Genomic DNA, 24,781 nt, shown 5'->3' on the forward strand with positions numbered 1-24,781 from the left:
GCAATACTGATCCTATTTTTATTTAAAATTTTGATATTGTATTCATTATGAATGTTTTGCATTTATTTTGCAGATTTTAATTTTAAAATATTGCATTAACATATTATTTACTTTGATTACTGAGTTTTTTGATGGTCCCCACCCTCTCCATTAATTGTCTATTAGAATGTCCCTTTTAAATATTATTTTTAAATGTCATTACCCTTACAACCCAACATTATGAGTTAGTAAATTTTGTTAAATACTATAGAAGTGTGTCAAAATTTTACACCTAGGACATATTTTGCTTTACCTACTACAGCTCAGATGACAGTGAACCATCCCCAAGGAATTGACTATTTTTTCTTATTCTGTTCTTAGTTGAAGTAGAGAGTAATAGGCGACATGACTGATTTCTGTTTAGTTGGTTTCATTTCTTGTTTAAAAATATTTCACCAAAAAATACTTACACAGAGTTTTATCTTAATCAAAACTAAGCAGAGTTTATAACGAAGAATGTCTTCCCTGTCACTTTTTCCTAATGTAATTTCCAAGAGCAATATTTTTTAACTTTTAAAAACCATTTCGTATATTTCTGCCATTATTTTAAATAAGAATTTACCTCTTGATTTATCAAATAGATGCATTATTTACTGCTGTTATGATAGATATCAAATTCTCTAACCCCAATATACCTTTTCCTTTCCTTCACCTTCCCAATACAGTTATCAGAGTTTTTAGTAAAATCAGTAACTGTTGTTTCCATCATCATAACAACATAAAATATTGTTCTCTACATAGCAAATGCTACAATATAATTATGCTTCTTGTACTTTTTGATTTTTACTGGTATTACTTAATTACCTCCCTTTTATCATAATCATCTATATCTTTTATGAGATAAAAGATACCATATCTATAAACAATATCCTTGGATGTTTCAAACCTCTCCATCATATGCCTATGTTTAAACATACCAGATGATGTATCAATTTTATGTTGTTCCTGGATACCTTCCTCATGAAATTCTCCCTCCAATTTCCCAATTCTAAACCGGTTGCTCTCTTAAGGATGGCTGTTATTCTGAACTTCGATTTTACAAGATCTTGTCTAGAATTTCCTATATTCTGAAGCTCAAGTTTTTCCCTACCTTATTTTACTCTCTAATTGTGCTGGAACACATAGTTTTTGCTTCCTCAGTAAAGGTGAGTGAAAGCCAAGTTTTTTAGCATATTATTTAATTCCCATATATTTGAGAATTTTCCAGATTTCCTTATGTCATTGATTTCTAATTAGTTCCATTTCTAAACATATACTTTGTATGACTCGAATTCTTTCAAATTTATTGAAACATATTTTATGGCCTAGAACATGGTCCATCTTGCTAAACTGTGTGTTGATTTGTTTGATGTGTACTTGGTCCTTGATAAACTTCTTCCCTGTGTACTTGAAAAGAATGTGTATTCTGCTGTTGCTGGGAGGAGCAGTCTATAAGTGTCAACTAGGTAAAATTGGTTGATAGCATTGTTCAAGTTTTCTATATCCTTCCTGAGTTTCTGTCTTGTTGTTTCATAAACTGAGAAAAGGGCATTAAAATCTGTGACTAAAACTGTGGATTTGTCTATTTCTCCTTGCAGTTCTATTGGTTTTTGCTTCAAATATTTTGAAGCTATATTATTAGGTGCAGAAATACTTAGGATTGCTGTGTCTTCTTGATTTACTGACTCCTTTATCATTAAGAAATGACTTTCTTTATCCCTGGTCATATTTTTTGCTCTGAAGTTCACTTTGTCCGATACTAACATAGCCAGTGCAGATTTCTATTCATTCATACTAGGATAGTGTATGTGCTTCCATCCTTTTAGTTTTAATCTATTTGTGTCTTTATATTTACATGGGGTTTCTTGTGGGCCACATATAATTGGGGTCTTGCTTTTTTATCCAATCTGATTATATCTACATTATAATTAGGGTGTTTAGAACATTTCCATTTAGTATGTTTATTGACATGACCGTCATAATATTTGTTTTCTATTTGTCCTAACTGTTGTTTACTTTTTCATCCTCTTTTTTGTGCCCTTTTGTTTTGTATTGAGTATTTTTTATTATTCCATTATATGTCCTTTGTAAACTAATTAGCTGCAATTCTTTATTTTATTATTTTAGTGGTTACTTTGTGGTTTACAGTATAATCTTTAAGTTATAACAATCTCCCTTCTAGTAATATTATGCCACTTCTTGTATGGTCTAAGAACCTTACAATATTTACTTCTATTTCTCTCTTTCTAGCCTTTGTGCTAATGTTGTAGTTTATTTTACTTCTACATATATTATGTACCCTACACGACATTGTTATTATTTTTGTTTAAGCAGTAAATTATCTTATAAAGAGATGTAAGTAACTTTTTTAAGTCATGTACTAACCATTGTGGTTACTTTTTTATTTTGTTTTATTTTATTTTTGGCTGAGTACGGGGACTTTATGATGGTACAGTACATGGCAAGGTGGGGATCCCTAGGCCCCTCTCATTCTTCAGGGTTTCTGGCATGAAAACTGTGTCAAGGGGAGATTCTCAGTGTGGAGGTGAATGACTGTGGCAGGGACTTCCCTGCCACTGAAGGCCCCTCTCCTCCACACATGCTGTCACTGGGGCTGGTGGTCCAGGGAGTTCTTACTCCTTGAAGGCCATGTGGACTATAAGGTCTAACACCCTGTTGATGTAGCCAAATTCATTGTCATACCAGGAAATGAGCTTGACAAAGTAAGTGGTAATTGAGGGCATTTCACCAGCATTGAAGGGAGGAAGAGCAGGTGTCACTGTTAAAGACAGAGGAAACAACCTAGTACTCAGTGTGGCCCAGGATGCCCTTCAGGGGAGCTCTCCAATGTGTACTTTACCACCTTATTGATATCATCATATCTGGTAAGTTTCTCCATATGGCACATCAAGTGCATGACTGATACATTGGCAGTGAGGATATGGAAGACCATGCCAGTGAGCTTCCCATTCAGCTCAGGCATGGCCTCACCCACACCCTTGGCAGCACCAGTAGATGCAGGAATGATGTTCTGGAGAGCCCTGCCCTCACACCACAGTTTCCCAGAGGGGACATCTACAGTCTTCTGGGTAGCAATGATGGCATGGACTATGGTCATAAGTCCTCCTCTACAATGCCAAAGTTGTCATGGATGACCTTGGCCAGGGAGGCTAAGCAGTTGTTGGTTCAGGAGGCATTGCTAGGGATCACGAGGGTTTTTTTTTTCCACTTCTCATGGTTAATGCCCACCAAAAACATGGGGGCATTAGCAGAGAGGTAAGAGATGATGATCCTTTTGGCTACCCACTCTCAGTGAGCCCCAGCCATCTCCAAGATACTGAAGATACTGGAGGATTCCATAGCATAATCAATGCCAGCATCAACCCATTTGATTTTGGTGGGATCTTGCTCCTGGAAGATGGTGACAGTATTGCCATTGGTGACACACTTCCTGTTCACAGCCTTGACAGTGCCATGGAACTTGCCATGGGTGGAATTATACTGGAACATGTAGACTATGTAGTTGAGATCAATGAAGGAGTCATTGATGGTGACAATATTTACTTTGCCAGAGTTAAAAGCTGGTGCTGCATGAGAAGCTGCAGCTGTATATCAAACAGGAGGAGCAGAGACTAGTTGCCATTTCTGATGCTCATCATTCCTTTGCATAGGTCCATATTTCTATCTGGTATCATTTCCTGTCTGCCTGAAAGGCTTCCTTTAACATTTCTTATAGCCTGTGGGTGATAGAATCTTTTAAATTTGTATTTCTGAAAATTTATGTAATTCAACTTCAGTTTCTGTTTTGAAAGATATTTTCTCTGGTTATTGGAGTCTAGTTTGAAATTCTCTCTTTCAATACTATTAAAAATGTTGCTCGACTATCTTCTTGCTTACATTGTCATTGTTTCTAATCAGAAATCTAATCCTAATCTTTCTTCCTCTGTCTGAAAGGTATCTTTTTTCCTCTGGCTGCTTTTAACATATTTACTTTTTGCTGGTTTTGAACAATTTGATTATGACATACCTGGGTGTAGGTTTTTTCTTTTTTCTTTTTCTTTGCTTGGATTTGGGTTTGTTGAGCTTCTTGGATCTGTGGTAGTTTTCATCAAATTTGGAAAATTTAGGGCCATTGTTCTTCAAACGTCTTTCCCTCCATCCTCTTTTGGTGCCCCAATTACCCATAATATTAGGCCCCTTGAAATTGTCCCACCACTCACTGCTGTTCTGTTCATTTCTTTTGAGTCTTATTTCTGTTTCATTTTTATCATTTCTATTGCTACATTATCAAATTCATTAATATTTTCTTCTGGAGGGTGGTTCCAAGATGGCCGAATAGGAACAGCTCCAATCTACAGCACCCAGCATGAGCGACACAGAAGATGGGTGATTTCTGCATTTCCAACTGAGGTACCAGGTTCTTCTCACTAGGACTTGTCAGACAGTGGGTGCAGGATAGTGGGTGCAGCCCACTGAGTGTGAACTGAAGCAAGGCGTGGCATCGCCTTCCCTGGGAAGCTCAAGGGGTCAGGGAATTCCCTTTCCTAGCCAAGGGAAGCTGTGACAGACGGCACCTGGAAAATTGGCTCACTCCTACCCTAATACTGTGCTTTTCCAATGGTCTTAGCAAACCGCACACCAGGAGATTATATCCCGTGCCTGGCTTGGAGGGTCCCATGCCCACGGAGCCTCGCTCATTGCTAGCACAGCAGTCTGAGATCAAACTGCAAGGCTGCAGTGAGGCTAGGGGAGGGATACCCACCATTGCTGAGGCTTCAGTAGGTAAACAAAGCAGCCAGGAAGCTAGAACTGGGTGGAGCCCACCGCAGCTCAAGGGGGCCTACCTGCCTCTGTAGACTCCACCTCTGGGGGCAGGGCAGAGCCAAACAAAAGGCAGCAGAAACCTCTGCAGACTTAAATGTCCCTGTCTGACAGCTTTGAAGAGAGTAGTGGTTCCCCCAGCACAGAGTTTGAGATCTGAGAACGGACAGACTGCCTCTTCAAGTGGGTCCCTGAACCCCGAGTAGCCTAACTGGGAGGCACCCCCCAGTAGGGGCAGACTGACACCTCACACGACCAAGTACCCCTCTGAGACAAAGCTTCCAGAGGAACGATCAGGCAGCAACATTTGCCATTCAGCAATATTCGCTGTTCTGCAGTCTCCACTGCTGATACTCAGGCAAACAAGGTCTGGAGTGGACCTCCAGCAAATGCCAACAGACCTGCAGCTGGGGGTCCTGACTGTTAGAAGGAAAACTAACAAACAGAAAGGACATCCACACCAAAAACCCATCTGTATGTCACCATCATCAAAGACCAAAGGTAGATAAAACCACAAAGATGGGGAAAAAACAGAGCAGAAAAGCTGAAAATTCCAAAAATCAGAGCACCTCTCCCCCTCCAAGGGAACGCAGCTCCTCGCCAGCAACGGAAGAAAGCTGGAAGGAGAATAACTTTGACAAGTTGAGAGAAGAAGGCTTCAGATGATCAAACTTTTCCGAGCTAAAGGAGGAAAAAAACATCACAAAGAAGCTAAAACCTTTAAAAAAGATTAGATGAATGGCTAAGTACAATAACCAGTGTAGAGAAGTCCTTAAAGGACCTGATGGAGGTGAAAACCATGGACGAGAACTATGTGATGAATTCACAAGCTTCAGTAGCAGATTCTATCAACTGGAAGAAAGGGTATCAGTGATGGAAGATCAAATGAATGAAATGAAGCAAGAAGAGAAGTTTAGAGAAAAAAGAGTAAAAAGAAATGAACAAAGCCTCCAAGAAATATGGGACTATGTGAAAAGACCAAATCTACGTCTGATTGGTGTACCTGAAAGTGACGGGGAGAATGGAACCAAGTTGGAAAACACTCTTCATGATATTATCCAGGAGAATTTCCCCAATCTAGCAAGGCAGGCCAACATTCAAATTCAGGAAATACAGAGAACGCCACAAAGATACTCCTAAAGAAGAGCAACTCCAAGACGCATAATTGTCAGATTCACCAAAGCTGAAATGAAGGAAAAAATGTTAAGGGCAGCCAGACAGAAATGTTGGCTAACCCACAAAGGGAAGCCCGTCAGACTAACAGTGCATTTCTCGGCAGAAACCCTACAAGCTAGAAGAGAGTGGGGGCCAATATTCAACATTCTTGAAGAAAAGAATTTTCAACCCAGAATTTAATATCCAGCCAAACTAAGCCTCATAAGTGAAGGAGAAATAAAATCCTTTACAGACAAGCAAATGCTGAGAGATTTTGCCACCACCAGGCCTGCCCTACAAGAGCTCCTGAAGGAAGCAGTAAACATGGAAAGGAAAAACCGGTACCAGCCACTGCAAAAACATGCCAAATTATAAAGACCATCGATGCTAGGAAGAAACTGCATCAATTAACAAGCAAAATAACCAGCTAACATAATAATGACAGGATCAAATTCACACATAACAATATTAACCTTAAGTGTAAATGGGCTGGATGCTCCAATTAAAAGACACAGACTGGCCAAATGGATAAAGAGTTAAGACCCATCAGTGTGCTGTATTCAGGAGACCAATCTCACATGCAGAGACACATATAGGCTCAAAATAAAGGGATGGAGGAAGATCTACCAAGCAAATGGAAAACAAAAAAAGGCAGGGGTTGCAATCCTAGTCTCTGATAAAACAGACTTTAAACCAACAAAGATCAAAAGAGACAAAGAAGGCCATTACACATTTAAAGGGATCAATTCAACAAGAAGAGCTAACTATCCTAAATACACATGCACCCAATACAGGAGCACTCAGATTGATAAAGCAAGTCCTTAGAGACCTACAAAGAGACTTAGACTCCCACACAATAATAATGGGAGACTTTAACAGCCCACTCTCAACATTAGACAGATCAACAAGGCAGAAAGTTAACAAGAATATCCAGGAATTGAACCCAGCTCTGCACCAAGTGGACCTAATAGACATCTACAGAACTCTCCACCCCACATTAACAGAATATACATTCTTCGCAGCACCACATCACACTTATTCCAAAATGGACCACATAGTTGGAAGTAAAGCACTCCTCAGCAAATGTAAAAGAACATAAATTATAACAAACTGTCTCTCAGACCACAGTGCAATCAAACTAGAAATCAGGATTAAGAAACTCACTCAAAACTGCTCAACTACAAGAAAACTGAACAACCTGCTCCTGAATGACTACTGGGTACATAACGAGAAATGAAGGCAGAAATAAAGATGTTCTTTGAAACCAATGAGAACAAAGACACAACATACCAGAATCTCTGGGACACATTTAAAGCAGTGTGTAGAGGGAAATTTATAGTACTAAATGTCCACAAGAGAAAGCAGGAATATCTAAAATTGACACCCTAACATCACAATTAAAAGAACTAGAGAAGCAAGAGCAAACACATTCAAAAGCTAGCAGAAGACAAGAAATAACTAAGATCAGAGCAGAACTGAAGGAGACAGAGACACAAAAAACCCTTCAAAATATCAATGAATCCAGGAGCTGTTTTTTTGAAAAGATCAACAAAACTGATAGACCGCTAGCAAGACTAATGAAGAAAAGAGAGAAGAATCAAATAGATGCAATAAAAAATGATAAAGGGGATATCACCACCGATCCCACAGAAATACAAACTACCATCAAGGAATACTATAAACAGCTCTACGCGAATAAACTAGAAAATCTAGAAGAAATGGATAAATTCCTGGACACATACACCCTCCCAAGACTAAACCAGGAAGAAGTTGAATCCCTGAATAGACCAATAACAGGCTCTAAAATTGAGGCAATAATTAATAGCCTACCAATCAAAAAAAGTCCAGGACCAGACAGATTCACAGTCGAATTCTACCAGAGGTACAAGGAGGAGCTGGTACCATTCCTTCTGAAATTATTCCAATCAATAGAAAAAGAGGATACCCTCCCTAACTCATTTTATGAGGCCAGCATCATCCTGATACCAAAGCCTGGAAGAGACACAACAAAAAATGAGAATTTTAGACCAATATCCCTAATGAACATCAATGCAAAAATCCTCAATAAAATACTGGCAAACTGAATCCAGCAGCACATAAAAAAGCTTATCCACCATGATCAAGTCGGCTTCATCCCCGGGATGCAAGGCTGGTTCAACATATGCAAATCAATAAACGTAATCCAGCATATAAACAGAACCAAAGACAAAAACCGCATGGTTATCTCAATAGATGCAGAAAAGGCCTTTGACAAAATTCAACAGCCCTTCATGCTAAAAACTCTCAGTAAATTAGGTATTGATGGGACGTATCTCAAAATAATAAGAGCTATTATGACAAACCCACAGCCAATATCATACCGAATGGGCAATAACTGGAAGATTTCCCTTTGAAAACTGGCACAAGACAGGGATGCCCTCTCTCACCACTCTTATTCAACATAGTGTTGGAAGTTCTGGCCAGGGCAATCAGACAGGAGAAAGAAATAAAGGGTATTCAATCAGGAAAAGAGGAAGTGAAATTGTCCCTGTTTGCAGATGACATGATTGTATATTTAGAAAACCCCATTGTCTCAGCCCAAAATCTCCTTAAGCTGATAAGCAACTTCAGCAAAGTCTTAGGATACAAAATCAGTGTGCAAAAATCACAAGCATTCTTATACACCAATAACAGACAGACAGAGAGCCAAATCATGAGTGAACTCCCATTCACAATTGCTTCAAAGAGAATAAAATATCTAGGAATCCAACTTACAAGGGATGTGAAGGACCTCTTCAAGGAGGACTACAAACCACTGCTCAATGAAATAAAAGAGGACACAAACAAATGGAAGAACATTCCATGCTCATGGATAGGAAGAATCAATATTGTGAAAATGGCCATACTACCCAGGTAATTTATGGATTCAATGCCATCCCCATCAAGCTACCAATGACTTTCTTCACAGAATTGGAAAAAACTACTTTAAAATTCATATGGAACCAAAAAAGAGCCCGCATTGCCAAGACAATCCTAAGCCAAAAGAACAAAGCTGGAGGCATCACACTACCTGACTTCAAACTATACTACAAGGCTACAGTAACCAAAACAGCATGGTATTGGTACAAAAACAGAGATATAGACCAATGGAACAGAACAGAGCCCTCAGAAATAATACCACACATCTACAACCATCTGATCTTTGACAAACCTGACAAAAACAAGAAATGAGGAAAGATTCCCTATTTAATAAATGGTGCTGGGAAAACTGGCTAGCCATATGTAGAAAGCTGAAAATGGATCCCTTCCTTATACCTTATACAAAAATTAATTCAAGATGGATTAAAGACTTAAATGTTAGACTTAAAACCATAAAAACCCTAGAAGAAAACCTAAGCAATACCATTCAGGACATAGGCATGGGCAAGGACTTCATGTCTAAAACACCAAAAGCAATGGCAACAAAAGCCAAAATTGACAAATGGGATCTAATTAAACTAAAGAGCTTCTGCACAGCAAAAGAAACTACCATCAGAGTGAACAGACAACCTACAGAATGGGAGAAAATTTTTGCAATCTACTCGTCTGACAAAGGGCTAATATCCAGAATCTACAAAGAACTCAAACAAATTTACAAGAAAAAAACAAACAACCACATCAAAAAGTGGGCAAAGGATATGAACAGACACTTCTCAAAAGAAGACATTTATGCAGCCAAGAGACACATGAAAAATTGCTCATCATCACTGGCCATCAGAGAAATACAAATCAAATAATCACCAGTTAGAATGGTGATCATTAAAAAGTCAGGAAACAACAGGTGCTGGAGAGGATGTGGAGAAATAGGAACACTTTTACACTGTTGGTGGGACAGTAAACTAGTTCAACCATTGTGGAAGACAGTGTGGCAATTCCTTAAGGATCTAGAACTAGAAATACCATTTGACCCAGCCATCGCATTACTGGGTATATACCCAAAGATTATAAATCATGCTGCTATAAAGACACATGCACACATATATTTATTGCAGCACTATTCACAATAGCAAAGACTTGGAACCAACCCAAATCCAGTCCATCAATGATAGACTGCATTAAAGAAAATGTGGCACATATACACTATGGAATACTATGCAGCCATAAAAAAGGATGAGTTCATGTCCTTTGTAGGGACATGGATGAAGCTGGAAACCATCATTCTCAGCAAACTATCACAAGGACAAAAAAACCAAACACCACATGTTCTCACTCATAGGTGGGAATTGAACAATGAGAACACTTGCACACAGGAAGGGGAACATCACACACCGGGGCCTGTCATGGGGTAGGGGGAAGAGGGAGGGAAAGCATTAAGAGACATACCTAATGTAAATGACAAGTTAATGGGTGCAGCACAACAACATGGCACATGCATACATATGTAACAAACCTGCACGTTGTGCACATGTACCCTAGAACTTAAAGTATAATTAATATATATATATTTTTTTTTTCTTCTGCAATGTCTAATATGTTGGTAATCCTACCAAGTGGGATTTTGATCCCAAACATCATGGTTTTGATCTCTAGACTGTGTGGAATACAGTTGTAGCCATTGTTTTAATGTCTTTGCCTGATAATTCTAACTATTGTGTCAGTTCTGCATCAATTTTAATTGATTGTGTTTTTTTCTCCTCAATATGTGTTGCATTTTCCTTCTTTTTTGTATGTCTAGTCATTTTTGCTTAAATGCTAGACATGATCAATTTTACCTTTTTGGATGCTGGATATTTTTATATCTCTGTAAATATTCTTAAACTATATTCTAGAAATTACCTAAAAATAGTTTGATTTCTTGGGGTGTTGCTATTAATATTTGATAAGCAAGATCAGAACAGCATTTGATTTAGGGATAATTATTTTCCACTCATAAGGAGAGATCCTTCTGATACTCTTCCTAGTGACATTTGCCAGTCTGGATGGTAGAAATAGAAACTACTCCCAGACATATGTGAGCTCAAGGTACTGTTACCTCTAATTCTTTTATATGTTTCTTTCCCCAGCTTCTGCAGGGATACTGGTCAGTAATTTACTGAATACTTGAGGGGGCCCTTCTGCAGTTCTCTAGAGTTATCTCTCTCTTCTCTCTAGTATTCTGCCCTGTGAGCTCCAGTTGTTTTGACCTCACCTGACTGTCAGCTTAATCTCCTTAACCCTTAGTTTAATCTCCCTAAATTCAGTTCCATGGCCAGAAAACTCTCTCAACACAGTAAGCTGAGGCATACTTAATTGTTCCCCATCTCTCAGGGATCATTGATTTTTTGTTGCCTAGTATCTGATGTCTTGAAAGCATTGGTTTTCAGTTGTTTTGGGTAAGAGGATAAATTCAGTCCCTGTTATGACATCTTATATGGAGGCAGAAGTTCCCCCATTGTCTTTTAGTATTTAATGTTGAGAAATCCAAAGCTTTTCTCATTTTTGTTTCTTCGTATATAATCAGTTTTAGGGGCTCTTCTTTTTATTACTGGTATTCTGGAAATTCTTGAAATTTCATGATGTGTGTCTATTTTTTTCATTGTACGTGGTTCTCAGTCAGCCTTCTCAGTTTTAAGATTTGTAGTTTTAATTTTGAGATTTTTGAGGGTTATGTCTTTTTAAGTAATTTTCTTCCTTTGATTTTTTCTATCTTTTCTTCTGATCTTATAATCAGTTGAATGGTGGACCTATGTGTCATTTTTTCATTTGTTTTTGTTTTTACCCTTTTTTTCTCCAGAAATTGTCTTTACTTTATCTCCCATCCAAAAGATCTCCCTGAGGGATTTTTCAAGGTTTATATAATTTCCTACATTATCTTTGTTTTCTTTGGATTTCTCTTTTGATTTATTTTTTCATATTAGACACTTTTCTCCAATGACTATGTTTTGAATGAGGAAATGTCTAAGCGAGCCTGAATCATGTGGCAATTCCAAATAGTAAAGAAGCTATCAATGATTACTAATGTCATGTCAGAAGCGTTCAGTAGCCAAACCCACTGACCAAAAGCACAATTTAAGCTTCAGTAAATATAATAATACTAATGCCTTGGATAGAACAAAGTAAATATTTTTAAATCTATGGGTTCATGAAAACTGTGAAGCAAAACAAAACCTAATTGGTCATCACTGGAGGATATTAGTGAGCCAATTCATTATTTAGAAAATTGCAAAGAGGAAGAATCAAGTACTAATCATACCTTTCCTATATGTAAGCAAATGTCAAATGAGAGGAATTTCCTTTTTATAGAAACATCCAACTAATAAATGGAAGATGAATAGAATTAGAATATCAATATTTTGCATCACCTAATAATGGGTGAGCATCAACAACTGCAAACATCAGACAAAAAGAGACAGCCAGATATTATATGTCAACAAATAAAAGAACACAGCACCACCTGAAAATATTTCTTCCCCAAAATTTCAACCTAAATCTGATCTTGCCTTTAGATCTAATTTACAGGAAATGCAGAGAATAAAGATGTTAAACTATTCCACAAAGATGTAACCAGTAAATCTTACCATGCTGTCCTGTAGGGAAACCCTGGTTTCTTTAACAAATTGCAAACAAAAAAGAGAAAAAGATGGAGAGCGCTCCTATAGATGAAAAGAGCTTAAAAGACATTCCAACTAATTTCAAGGGACAAATCTAAGTTGAAGCCTGTTTCAAACAAATTATAAAACAAAATGATGATATTTATAAGACAATTTGGGAAAATTTGAACACTGTGTATTGGATGATATTAACAAATCATTGTTATTTATTTTGGTTCTGATAATAGTAGTGTGGTTATTTTTCTAAAGAGCCAGTCTGTTTTTTTCTTACTTTAGTAATTGTCTATTTATTTTAAGTAGATTAGGAAACAATAACCTGTAAAATAAACCCTGGTTTTCAAGCAGCATTGCTTTGAGAGATGCCCGTGTTTAAAAAGCAAAACAATTAGGGGGAAGTCTCAGAGAAATAATAGTAGAACTGGCATGAAGGTATGGCATACATTTGTGTAGATGTCATGATGTCATGCCAATTCCTGACATTTGGAAAGTTCACGGCAGGATTACATTTAGTCATCATGACAACCATAGGAGCTGCTTATTTTGCACCCACTATAAAATGGAAACTGAGGGTTAGAGATTGAAACGACCTGTCTGGGTCACATGACTGCTAGTGGTCAGTGACAAAGTTGGGATTCTATTCTGGCCAACCACCCTTCCACCCCTACCTCACTTGTCTAATATATAGACCCTGGAGTTACCAGTAAGAATATCTCTGGAGAAGTGAAAAATTCTTCCGGTCCACTTCCTGGTGGCTGTGGTCATTCACCAGATCCCTGTTCCTCTCTGTTGGGGCTGGTCTGTTGCAGAGAGCACTCAGGAAATCTGCCAGGCCCTCAGCCTAGGCCTCCAACCTAGCCTCCAGCTCTGGTGTGCAGGCAAGAGGGAAGCAGCCGCATTCAGGTTCCACGGCAGAAAGGCAAGATGGGTCGGGCTGGGTCTCTGCTGCTTTTCCTTCCCCAGTCTCTGGCCTGCAGTCTGCATTCCAGGAAAGCAGTACAGAAAAAGCAACGGGGATGGTGCAGGGTGATGGGATGCTGTCTGAGTACAGGCTAAGAGCCAGCCTTTTTTAGGAAAACATGAAATAAAACCTAAAATATCTAACGGTGAAATTATATAATGCCTGGTACTTTCTTCAAAATAATACAGGTGGGAGAAATTGGGTAAAAGTAGAGATGATTTGAGATTGGCCATGAATTGCTAAGCATTGATGCTGAGCAATGGGTGTGTGAGGGTTTATTATACTCTTCTCTCTACTTTCATATGTTTGAACTTTTCTATAACAAAAGACTTTTAATTAAACTGTTTAGAAATTTTGTGAGTAAGCAAGACTTGTGTATTGGTAGTCTCTGCTCTAGTGAAATGGGTCAGCAGCATGCCAGCTAGATTTGGGGAACTCCCAGTTATCAGTAGGTGAAAGTATTTTCTCTGGAGTTTCTCCAAAGAGAAGTTTTCTAGTTTCTTACCTAAGGTTTGCATGCTTGGACTTTTATGTTTTCAGAGATGATAAGAGGGACACATCCTACAGGTCCTACGTTTCATTAGGGTGGTTTTGACTTACTCTTCTGCTTCAGCTCAACACCTTCCCTGCCCCCCTCTCTATCTGAAATCCTTGAATGATTCCAAAGAATACATTTTCAGTATTATTCATAGACTAGAATCCCCTGCTCACACAGCATCAGGGAGGACATCCTGGGATCCAATTGTTCCTTTTGCAAAATTTCAGTTCAATAAGTTCCCTGTATTCAGTCCCACATTTCATGCTCACCTTCAGGGTTTGTTGGTGACTCTAAATTCTTAAGTACTACAGAAGGAAGTTTGCAGGAGGGAATGAATTTTCCTGTCATCAATATCATTCTTGGTCCCTCATTAGCATCCCTCTTAATAAGTAATTTATGTTAAAACTTCCTGTATTCTACTGTGTCAGGTACAACTCCTGGTTCTGTTTTCAATCTTCCAAAAATTGGTTCAAATCTCTTATCTTTATCCTTTAATATTTCTTTCTTCTTTTTTGGGCCCCAAGAGGTAAAGGGAGAAGAAAAAAAAACACTTGAAATCAACATATCAATTTAACTAGAAGACCAGCTAAGACTGATTTAAAATAAAAGCTGCTTCATGAGAGAGCCTGTTTAACTTGTTTACCATCACACCTAACACAGTGTCGTGTGCAGAAGTAATTCTGAATAATGCTTATGACAGTCACAAATTTTTTTAATTTATGATGTGTGGCAGGAGGTCAAAGGCACAAGAGCAGAGGAAAACTCTTCTGCTTTACAAAGAAAACAGGAAAATGTCCAGAGCTCAGAAATTGATCGGTGATGTATGTGCCATTATTCTTTTCAAAGCTACATTTGAAATATTTTTGGCTTTAACTTTCCTTCCCTTATACCAATCATTTTAGTTGTTAAGTTTGTTTAGAAAGTAATTTTTAAAAGATTACACTGATAACCCCAAGCCAGTTTGAGGCAGGCTAAGTCTGCGGATGTGGAACACTTAAAATGTCCATTAGTACTCCTCTTTTGTCACTTACCACCCAGGGGGTCACGCCTTTGGTCTCAAAGTTGTTTATAAACTGGTAGCTTTATTTTTAAAACAGAATGGAAGGGCTGAGATGGAGCTAGGCAGAAGATTGTATGATTAAAGTTTTGAGATCCGTACACATTATGAACCCGCCCTGGGTTTGTGAGTATTTTATAACTCAAACATTAACCACTAATCTGTTGGAACCTGATGCAAAAAGTCTCAATCTCTTTCTAAAACCATAAGGTACTGTTGGGAAGCCAAGTCTTTCTACATAATCCCTCAACAAAAGGAGATAATAATAACTTCTATTTAGATGACATAATTTCATGAAGCTTATGATTATCTATTTCACAATTATTTTGGCATTATAGAAACCTACTGTGATGTTTTCCACGTTTTGGAAATGTGGTTAAAGAGGCTAAATTGGCCTAATTCAACCAGGCTTCAAAAAATCACACCGTCTTTTTTTTTTTTTTTGAGACTGAGTCATGCCTGTCACCCAGGCTGGAGTGCATGGGCGCGATCTTGGCTCACTTCTGCTTGGCAACTCCTGCTTCCTGAGTTCAAGCAATTCTCCCACCTCAGCCTCCCGAATAGCTGGGACCACAAGTGCATAACACCACACCCGGATAATTTTTGTATTTTTAGCTGAGACGGGGTTTCACCCTGGCTCACTTCTGATCTTGGCAACTTCTGCTTCCTGGATTCAAGCGATTCTCCCACCTCAGCCTCCCGAGTAGCTGGGACCAGAGGTGCGTGCCACCACACCGGGTTAATTTTTGTATTTTTAGTAGAGACGGGGTTTCACCGTGTTGGCCAGGCTGGTCTCCCGACCTCAAGTGATCCCAAAGTGCTGGGATTACAGGCATGAGCCACTGCGCCCAGCCTCACACCATCTTTTAGATAATACTTCCCTCATGGCTATAGTGATTTGTTTTCCCTCTAAGATTTTCATTTGTGTCACCTCTTCACTTTTACTTAGGCATTATTATAATGTAGTAACAGGTTCTTCTAGAGGATCAGACATTTTGCTTATGCATAATGGAGGGAGAACATTCAATCTTACCCAAGTTGTCTCTATGATGATATACATTAAAAAACAAAAAAAAAGAAAAAGAAAAACCTTCCAGTTCTTCTTGCTGAGTTATGTTCAAGAGCAATGTAGAGGATATTTCAAATGACTTGCCTGGAGTTCAAACAACCTTAAACTTCCTATTACCCTTCCCTGCCTTCCTTCTATTGACTAAATTTTCTACTAGTAAATAGAAAACTCAATTGTAAAAACGTATTGTTGTGGCCTGCATTAGTTGTTTGCTGCTGTAACAAATTACAACAAACTTAGTGGCTTAAAGTAATCCAAATTTATTATCTTAAATCCTGGAAGTCAGAAGTGAAAAATGGGTCTCACTGGGCTAAACCCAAAGTGTTGGCAGGGCTGCATTCTTTCTGGACACTCAAGGGAAAAATCTGTTTCCTTGCCCTTTCCAGCTTCTAGAGGCTGTCCACATTCTGTGCTCTGTGGCCCTATCCTCCATCTTGAAAGCCAGCAACCTTGGGCTGAGTCCTTCTCCTGCGGCCATCTCTCTGGTTCTCATGCTTCTGCTTCTATCTTCCATTTATAAAGACTCTTGTGGCTGGGCGTGGAGGGCGTGGTGGTGGCTCACGCCTGTAATCCCAGCACTTTGGGAGGCCAAGATGGGCGGATCACTTGAGGTCAGGAGTTTGAGACCAGCCTGGCCAACATGGCAAAACCCCATCTCTACTAAAAATACAAAAAAGCTGGGCATGGTGGCAGATGCCTGTAATCCCAGCTACTCGGGAGGCTGAGGCAGGATAATTGCTTGAACTGGGAAAGTGGAGGCTGCAGTGGGCCGAGATCACGCCACTGCATTCCAGCCTGGGAAACAGAGCAAAATTGGTCTCAAAAAAGAAATAACAAGGCAGGTGATTGGCAAGCTCAATGCTCAATTCCGCTTTGTAATGTAACCTAACATTCACAGGTTCTGGGGATTAGGATGTGGATATGATGGTGGGTGGGTAACTGGGGGTATTATTCTGCCTACCATATGGCCCTAGTAGGCTTGTAGTGAATAAAGATGTCATTTCTCCCCTTCCCTTGGAAGTAATTTGCTTGGTTGCTGTGCGAAGTATATCTAAATATTTTACGTGAATTTTTAGAACATCCATGAAGTAGGGGGTTGTATTGAAAGAATGAAGGTTATACATTAGCATACATCAGAAACGTTTGTGTATGAGAAAGTGTGAGCATGCATGCATACAGAAAGTCATCAAGAGATCAAGTTCATTTGTGTGACTCACTCCACAACCATGGGCCACGGCTCAGCCTCTCCACGTCTGTTTTGGAATGTCTATATGCTGGATTACATTTATTGATTTGCGTATGTTGAACCAGCCTTGCATCCCAGGGATGAAGCCCACTTGATCATGGTGGATAAGCTTTTTGATGTGCTGCTGGATTCGGTTTGCCAGTATTTTATTGAGGATTTTTGCATCAATGTTCATCAAGGATATTGGTCTAAAATTCTCTTTTTTGGTTGTGTCTCTGCCAGGCTTTGGTATCAGAATGATGCTGGCCTCATAAAATGAGTTAGGGAGGATTCCCTCTTTTTCTATTGATTGGAATAGTTTCAGAAGGAATGGTACCAGTTCCTCCTTGTACCTCTGGTAGAATTCGGCTGTGAATCCATCTGGTCCTGGACTCTTTTTGGTTGGTAAACTATTGATTATTGCCACAATTTCAGCTCCTGTTATTGGTCTATTCAGAGATTCAACTTCTTCCTGGTTTAGTCTTGGGAGAGTGTATGTGTCGAGGAATTTATCCATTTCTTCTAGATTTTCTAGTTTATTTGCGTAGAGGTGTTTGTAGTATTCTCTGATGGTAGTTTGTATTTCTGTGGGATCGGTGGTGATATCCCCTTTATCATTTTTTATTGCGTCTGTTTGATTCTTCTCTCTTTTTTTCTTTATTAGTCTTGCTAGCGGTCTATCAATTTTGTTGATCCTTTCAAAAAACCAGCTCCTGGATTCATTAATTTTTTGAAGGGTTTTTTGTGTCTCTATTTCCTTCAGTTCTGCTCTGATTTTAGTTATTTCTTGCCTTCTGCTAGCTTTTGAATGTGTTTGCTCTTGCTTTTCTAGTTCTTTTAATTGTGATGTTAGGGTGTCAATTTTGGATCTTTCCTGCTTTCTCTTGTGGGCATTTAGTGCTATAAATTTCCCTCTGCACACTGCTTTGAATGCGTCCCAGAGATTCTGGTATGTTGTGTCTTTGTTCTCGTTGGTTTCAAAGAACATCTTTATTTCTGACTTTATTTCATTATGTACCCAGTAGTCATTCAGGAGCAGGTTGTTCAGTTTCCATGTAGTTGAGTGGCTTTGAGTGAGATTCTTAATCCTGAGTTCTAGTTTGATTGCACTGTGGTCTGAGAGATAGTTTGTTATAATTTCTGTTCTTTTACATTTGCTGAGGAGAGCTTTACTTCCAACTATGTGGTCAATTTTGGAATAGGTGTGGTGTGGTGCTGAAAAAAATGTATATTCTGTTGATTTGGGGTGGAGAGTTCTGTAGATGTCTATTAGGTCCGCTTGGTGCAGAGCTGAGTTCAATTCCTGGGTATCCTTGTTGACTTTCTGTCTCGTTGATCTGTCTAATGTTGACAGTGGGGTGTTAAAGTCTCCCATTATTAATGTGTGGGAGTCTAAGTCTCTTTGTAGGTCACTCAGGACTTGCTTTATGGATCTGGGTGCTCCTTTATTGGGTGCATAAATATTTAGGATAGTTAGCTCCTCTTGTTGAATTGATCCCTTTACCATTATGTAATGGCCTTCTTTGTCTCTTTTGATCTTTGTTGGTTTAAAGTCTGTTTTATCAGAGACTAGGATTGCAACCCCTGCCTTTTTTTTGTTTTCCATTTGCTTGGTAGATCTTCCTCCATCCTTTTATTTTGAGCCTATGTGTGTCTCTGCACGTGAGATGGGTTTCCTGAATACAGCACACTGATGGGTCTTGACTCTTTATCCAACTTGCCAGTCTGTGTCTTTTAATTGGAGCATTTAGTCCATTTACATTTAAAGTTAATATTGTTATGTGTGAATTTGATCCTGTCATTATGATGTTAGCTGGTGATTTTGCTCGTTAGTTGATGCAGTTTCTTCCTAGTCTTGATGGTCTTTACATTTTGGCATGATTTTGCAGCGGCTGGTACTGGTTGTTCCTTTCCATGTTTAGCGCTTCCTTCAGGAGCTCTTTTAGGGCAGGCCTGGTGGTGACAAAATCAGTCAGCATTTGCTTGTCTGTAAAGTATTTTATTTCTCCTTCACTTATGAAGCTTAGTTTGGCTGGATATGAAGTTCTGGGTTGAAAATTCTTTTCTTTAAGAATGTTGAATATTGGCCCCCACTCTCTTCTGGCTTGTAGGGTTTCTGCCGAGAGATCCACTGTTAGTCTGATGGGCTTCCCTTTGAGGGTAACCCGACCTTTCTCTCTGGCTGCCCTTAACATTTTTTCCTTCATTTCAACTTTGGTGAATCTGACAATTATGTGTCTTGGAGTTGCTCTTCTCGAGGAGTATCTTTGTGGCGTTCTCTGTATTTCCTGAATCTGAACGTTGGCCTGCCTTGCTAGATTGGGGAAGTTCTCCTGGATAATATCCTGCAGAGTGTTTTCCAACTTGGTTTCATTCTCCGCATCACTTTCAGGTACACCAATCAGACGTAGATTTGGTCTTTTCACATAGTCCCATATTTCTTGGAGGCTTTGCTCATTTCTTTTTATTCTTTTTTCTCTAGACTTCCCTTCTCGCTTAGTTTCATTCATTTCATCTTCCATTGCTGATACCCTTTCTTCCAGTTGATCGCATCGGCTCCTGAGGCTTCTGCATTCTTCACGTAGTTCTCGAGCCTTGGTTTTCAGCTCCATCAGCTCCTTTAAGCACTTCTCTGTATTGGTTATTCTAGTTATACATTCTTCTAAATTTTTTTCAAAGTTTTCAACTTCTTTGCCTTTGGTTTGAATGTCCTCCCGTAGCTCAGAGTAATTTGATCGTCTGAAGCCTTCTTCTCTCAGCTCGTCAAAATCATTCTCCATCCAGCTTTGTTCCGTTGCTGGTGAGGAACTGCGTTCCTTTGGAGGAGGAGAGGCGCTCTGCATTTTAGAGTTTCCTGTTTTTCTGTTCTGTTTTTTCCCCATACTTGCCCTCACTTTTGCCACACACAAAATAAATTAAATTTAATTTGAATGTTGCCTTTCCAAATGTAGACTTCAAGGGGATTGGTAATATGACTGCAAACACTTTTTGTTGTGACAGAGAAGCTAACCCAAATCTGCTTAAACAATAAGGGGAAATTTTTATCTTAGAAAATGTGCAGAGTAGGTCAGTTTTAAAAAGTAGATTAGTAATCATAGTCCCAGCTCTGTTTTGCCATGATTTTGCTGGTTCTGCTCCCCATCAGGTAGTACCTCAATTCTCAGGTAGAGCTGCCTCATCATGACAAAAATGATTATAAGGCTGGGTACAGTGGCTCAGGCTTGTAATCCCAGCACATTGTAAGGTGGAGGTGGGCGAATCTCCTGAGCCCAGGAGTTCAAGATCAGCCTGGGCAACATGGTAAGACCACATCTCTACAAAAAAATACAAAAATTGGCTGGGCATGGTGGCAGGTGCCCATAGTCCCAGCTACTTGGGAGGCTGAGGTGGGAGGATCACTTGAGCCCAGGGAGGTGGAGGCTGCAGTGAGCTGAGATCATGCCACTAAACTCCAGCCTGGGCAACAGAGTGAGACCCTGTCTCAAAAAATCAAAAATAAAAAGTGACTGTATCACTGCAAACCCTTTTGTGTGTGTGTGTGTGGTAAGAACACTTAGTCTACCCTCTTCACAATTTTTTAGTGCACATTACACTATTGTTAACTATGGATGCTATACTGTATAGCAGTTCTCTAGAACTTCTCACCTTGCTTAAATGAAACTGTATACCAATTGAACAGCTCCCTTTTTCCCCTCCCCACAGCCTCTGGTAACCATCATTCTATTCTCTGCTTCTATGAGTTTGAATAAGTACATATGCTCCTCAGTTTACTGTGGGGAAACATCCTGATAATCCCAACATAAGTTGAAACATCATAAGTCAAAAGTGCATTTAATACATGTAACTTACTGAACACTATACCTTAGCCTAGCCTGCCATAAACATGCTCGGAACACCTGCATTGGCCTACAGTTAGGCAACACCATCTAACACAAAGCCTATTTTATAATAAAATGTCAAATATCTCATGTAAGTTATTGGATACTGTACTGAAAGTGAAAAACAGAATGGTTATATGGGTACTCGAAGTACAGTTTCTACTGAATGCTTATTACTTTCACACCATCATAAAGTCAAGAAATCATTACGTTGAACCATCATAAGTTGGGGACCATCTGTAGTTACCATTGCTATCCACAGTTTACAGATGAGGACACTAAGGCTTAGGCAGTTAAAATGACTTGCCCAATATCTCAAAAACTAATAATACATGGAAGCACTGGGAATTAAACCCAAGTCCCCCTATCTTCAAAATTCAAGTCTTCTATTCTGTGCATACCAAAGAAGTTTGAACCCAGCTCTGAACTACATATAATCAAGTTCTGGAAGTTATTTGCGAGTGGTCCTTTCTGAGCTTTATTTGCTTGTTCATTGGGATTTTGTCAGGCATTTTCCTTGTTTGTTTATTTCATTAAGTCCTGATCTTAGTTCGTGCACTGTAAGACTTACCTCTTGATTTGGAAAGTGAACTCCAAGTCGTGGTTATTGGAGTTCTGATTAATTGGGATTTAACTGTACAAATCCAGAATAGCACAGCTTTTTTGCATGCAAACAATATCAGCAGCTTGCAAATGGGGCCTTGGGCAGCCTGAGCATTTGAAGCAGAATTAGCCATTTGCTACACCTTCATGAGAACCACAGTTCCTGCAGGAGGTGGAAAGTAAATACGCTCAACCTAATTCTGTTTTATTGTGTGGTTTTCATGGGTCACCTGACGTGTCTATCAAAGGAGTGGAAGGTAGTTTCCTCAAGAATCTATGAGCCACAATCACCCACAGCCACCTCTCAGTGACAGTCACTTGTGTGAATGAGCTGGGACCCAGGCTCTGGGTCATTCCACTGATATGGCTTGAGAAGCACACAAAATGCTGTCTTTCATTCTTCTGCCAGGACTCCTGGCCCACAGTCAGAATATGGCCTTCTCTGCACTGCAGCCACTGCACTTGCATTGATGATAACAAGGGCTATCCCTCGCAGGGTTCCTTTTATTTGCAGGTACTGGCCTAGGTGCTTTGTATAAGTTCTCTTATCCCCACAATAATACCCTGAAAGAGAGGTATTATTGCCCCCATTTTGCAGATGAGCAAGCTGAAGCTCAGAAAATTGAAATAACTTTCACTAATTCAGTCCACGAGTACTTATGACTCTGCTAGGCATTTTGCCAGACTCTCAGGATACAGAGATAAAGCACCACCACCCTCAAGTTGCTTGAGGTCTGGTGAGAGTTCCAGACACAGAAACAGATAAATGTATCACAGGAAATTAAATGATAGAACTACGAACAGGGTATTGTGGGAGCAGAGAGGAAGTGCAAGGAATGCGGGGAGAAGAAAGTTCAGAGGAGGCTTCCTGGAGGAGGTGACACACGAACTGAGTCTTCAAGTCTACATAGGACTCAGGTACAGAGATTGAGGGGAGGAAAAGCAATTCCTGGGAGAGAGCAAGGTAAGTAGAGCCAAAAAGACATGAAGCAACTTGATGTGGGAAGGAACCCAGGGGAGTTTAATGAAGCTGCCACCTACAGGGAGAAAAGACAAAGGTGGGAGCTATGGCTGGCGGTGCAAATATAAGTCAGATTTAGGTGGACATCATATCCTGTGGTAGGGATATTTCATCTTCTCCTGGGGTTTTAAAGCATTGTGAACACAGTGTTGACCAGAATACAATGTATCAAATAAAGAAACCTTCATCTTCTAGAAGTTAGATCTCATGGCAAATGTTCTCGCCCCAAGGAAAAATAGAGAAATCTAAGGACTATATTCTTTATACTTTCCGACTCCTTCAAATTTGCAGGGAACCTAAGGGAGAACTTGATTTGGGGGTCTGTTCACAAGTCAGCATGTCCCTTTTGTGAAATAGTCTTCATGCTTGATCTTTTGTGTTTGCTGCTGTCAGAAGCTTGAGTAGAGGGTTGTCCTGGCTCTTGCCAGCACTTCTCAGTTTTGCTTTTTGTTGCTACAACCTTTGCCTCTTTGTACAGCCCCCAAAGAAACCCTAACAGGCACCCAGGCAACATGAGTCCCAAGAAATATACCCAGTTTGATACCTACATTCTTCAAAGAGAAAATAGCTGGAAATAAAATGAATCAGAAAAGGCAAGGCCCCAGCAAGAAATTTTTCTGAATCACCTTTACGTAACAGTGTCAAAAAGATGTCACTGGGGAAAATAACTGCAGCATAAGAAAGTTGATGTTAAGTATCTATGGCTGCAAAACAGCTTATGATAACATAGTCTAGTTACATGGCTGTGCTTTATGAGACCAGAGCACCACTTATTGAGCATCCATATTTACAGAATGAGTTCTGAAAGGACAAGCCATATATCTTAATTTTTTCCTGGGGTCTAGTACATGTCTGTAAAGTAGAATAAAACAAATAGTAGCAAGTGAATGAATGAATGAACAAATATTGCAAAGAATGTGGATACAAAAAAATAAATAAACACAATTGTGTAAAACCCAAAGGGATCTTAGAGATAAATTCGTGCAGCCCCCTCTTCACCAGCTTAGGAAATAGAGGTCAACAAAGGGTTTTATTATTCTTATCTATAAAAGTCATCGGCCGGGCGCGGTGGCTCACGCCTGTAATCCTAGCACTTTGGGAGGCTGAGGTGGGCGGATCACTTGAGGTCAGGGTTTAGAGACCAGCCTAGCCAACATGGTGAAACCTCATCTCTACTAAAAATACAAAAATTAGTGGGGTGTGGTGGTGTGCGCCTGTAATCCCAGCTACTTGGGTGGCTGAGGCAGGAGAATCGTTTGAACCCAGGAGGCAGAGGTTGCAGTGAGCCGAGATTGCGCCACTATACTCCAGCCTAGGCAACAGAGTGAGACTCCATCTCAAAAAAAAAACAAAAAAAATCATCCCAGGGCCCATAGAAGTCAGCTGAACTACAAAAAGTACACTTGCCAAGCTTCAAAAGAAAAGAGTTCTATAAGCAAAGTGAATCATAACAACCTCTTCTGATTGTGGGAACCTAACGGTGGCAGGTTATAAAAGGAAAATGCAGCATGTTCCCATAAACCACAGGGTAAGTCCTGGAGACAGTGTTAACAGGCTTTAGAGTATTCTCCTCTATCTTATCAATCATGGTACCTATCCATGGGTGTTCATAGTCTAGTTAATAAGAAAAAATATTGGGAGGCTGAGGTGGGAGGATCACCTGAGGTCAGGAGTTTGAGACCAGCCTGGTCAACATGGGGAAACCCCATCTCTACTAAAAATACAAAAATTAGCCAGGCATGTTGGCATGCACCCATAATCCCAGCTACTCAAGAGGCTGAGGCAGAAGAATTGCTTGAACCCAGGAGGCAGAGGTTGCAGTGAGCTGAGATCATGCCACTGCACTCCAGCCTGTGTGACAGAGTGAGACTCCATCTCAAAAATATATAT

The 24,781-nt window shown here is 39.6% G+C and overlaps 1 pseudogene; it reads right to left on the reverse strand.

The window, feature by feature from the left end:
- Positions 1-1,594: 1,594 nt before the first annotated feature.
- The window catches only part of LOC100974470 (glyceraldehyde-3-phosphate dehydrogenase-like), a 29,534-nt pseudogene continuing 6,347 nt past the window's right edge, over positions 1,595-24,781 (reverse strand).

Source organism: Pan paniscus, chromosome 7, assembly GCF_029289425.2.
Source record: "Pan paniscus chromosome 7, NHGRI_mPanPan1-v2.0_pri, whole genome shotgun sequence".
In the NCBI taxonomy this organism is placed as follows: Eukaryota; Metazoa; Chordata; class Mammalia; order Primates; family Hominidae; genus Pan; species Pan paniscus.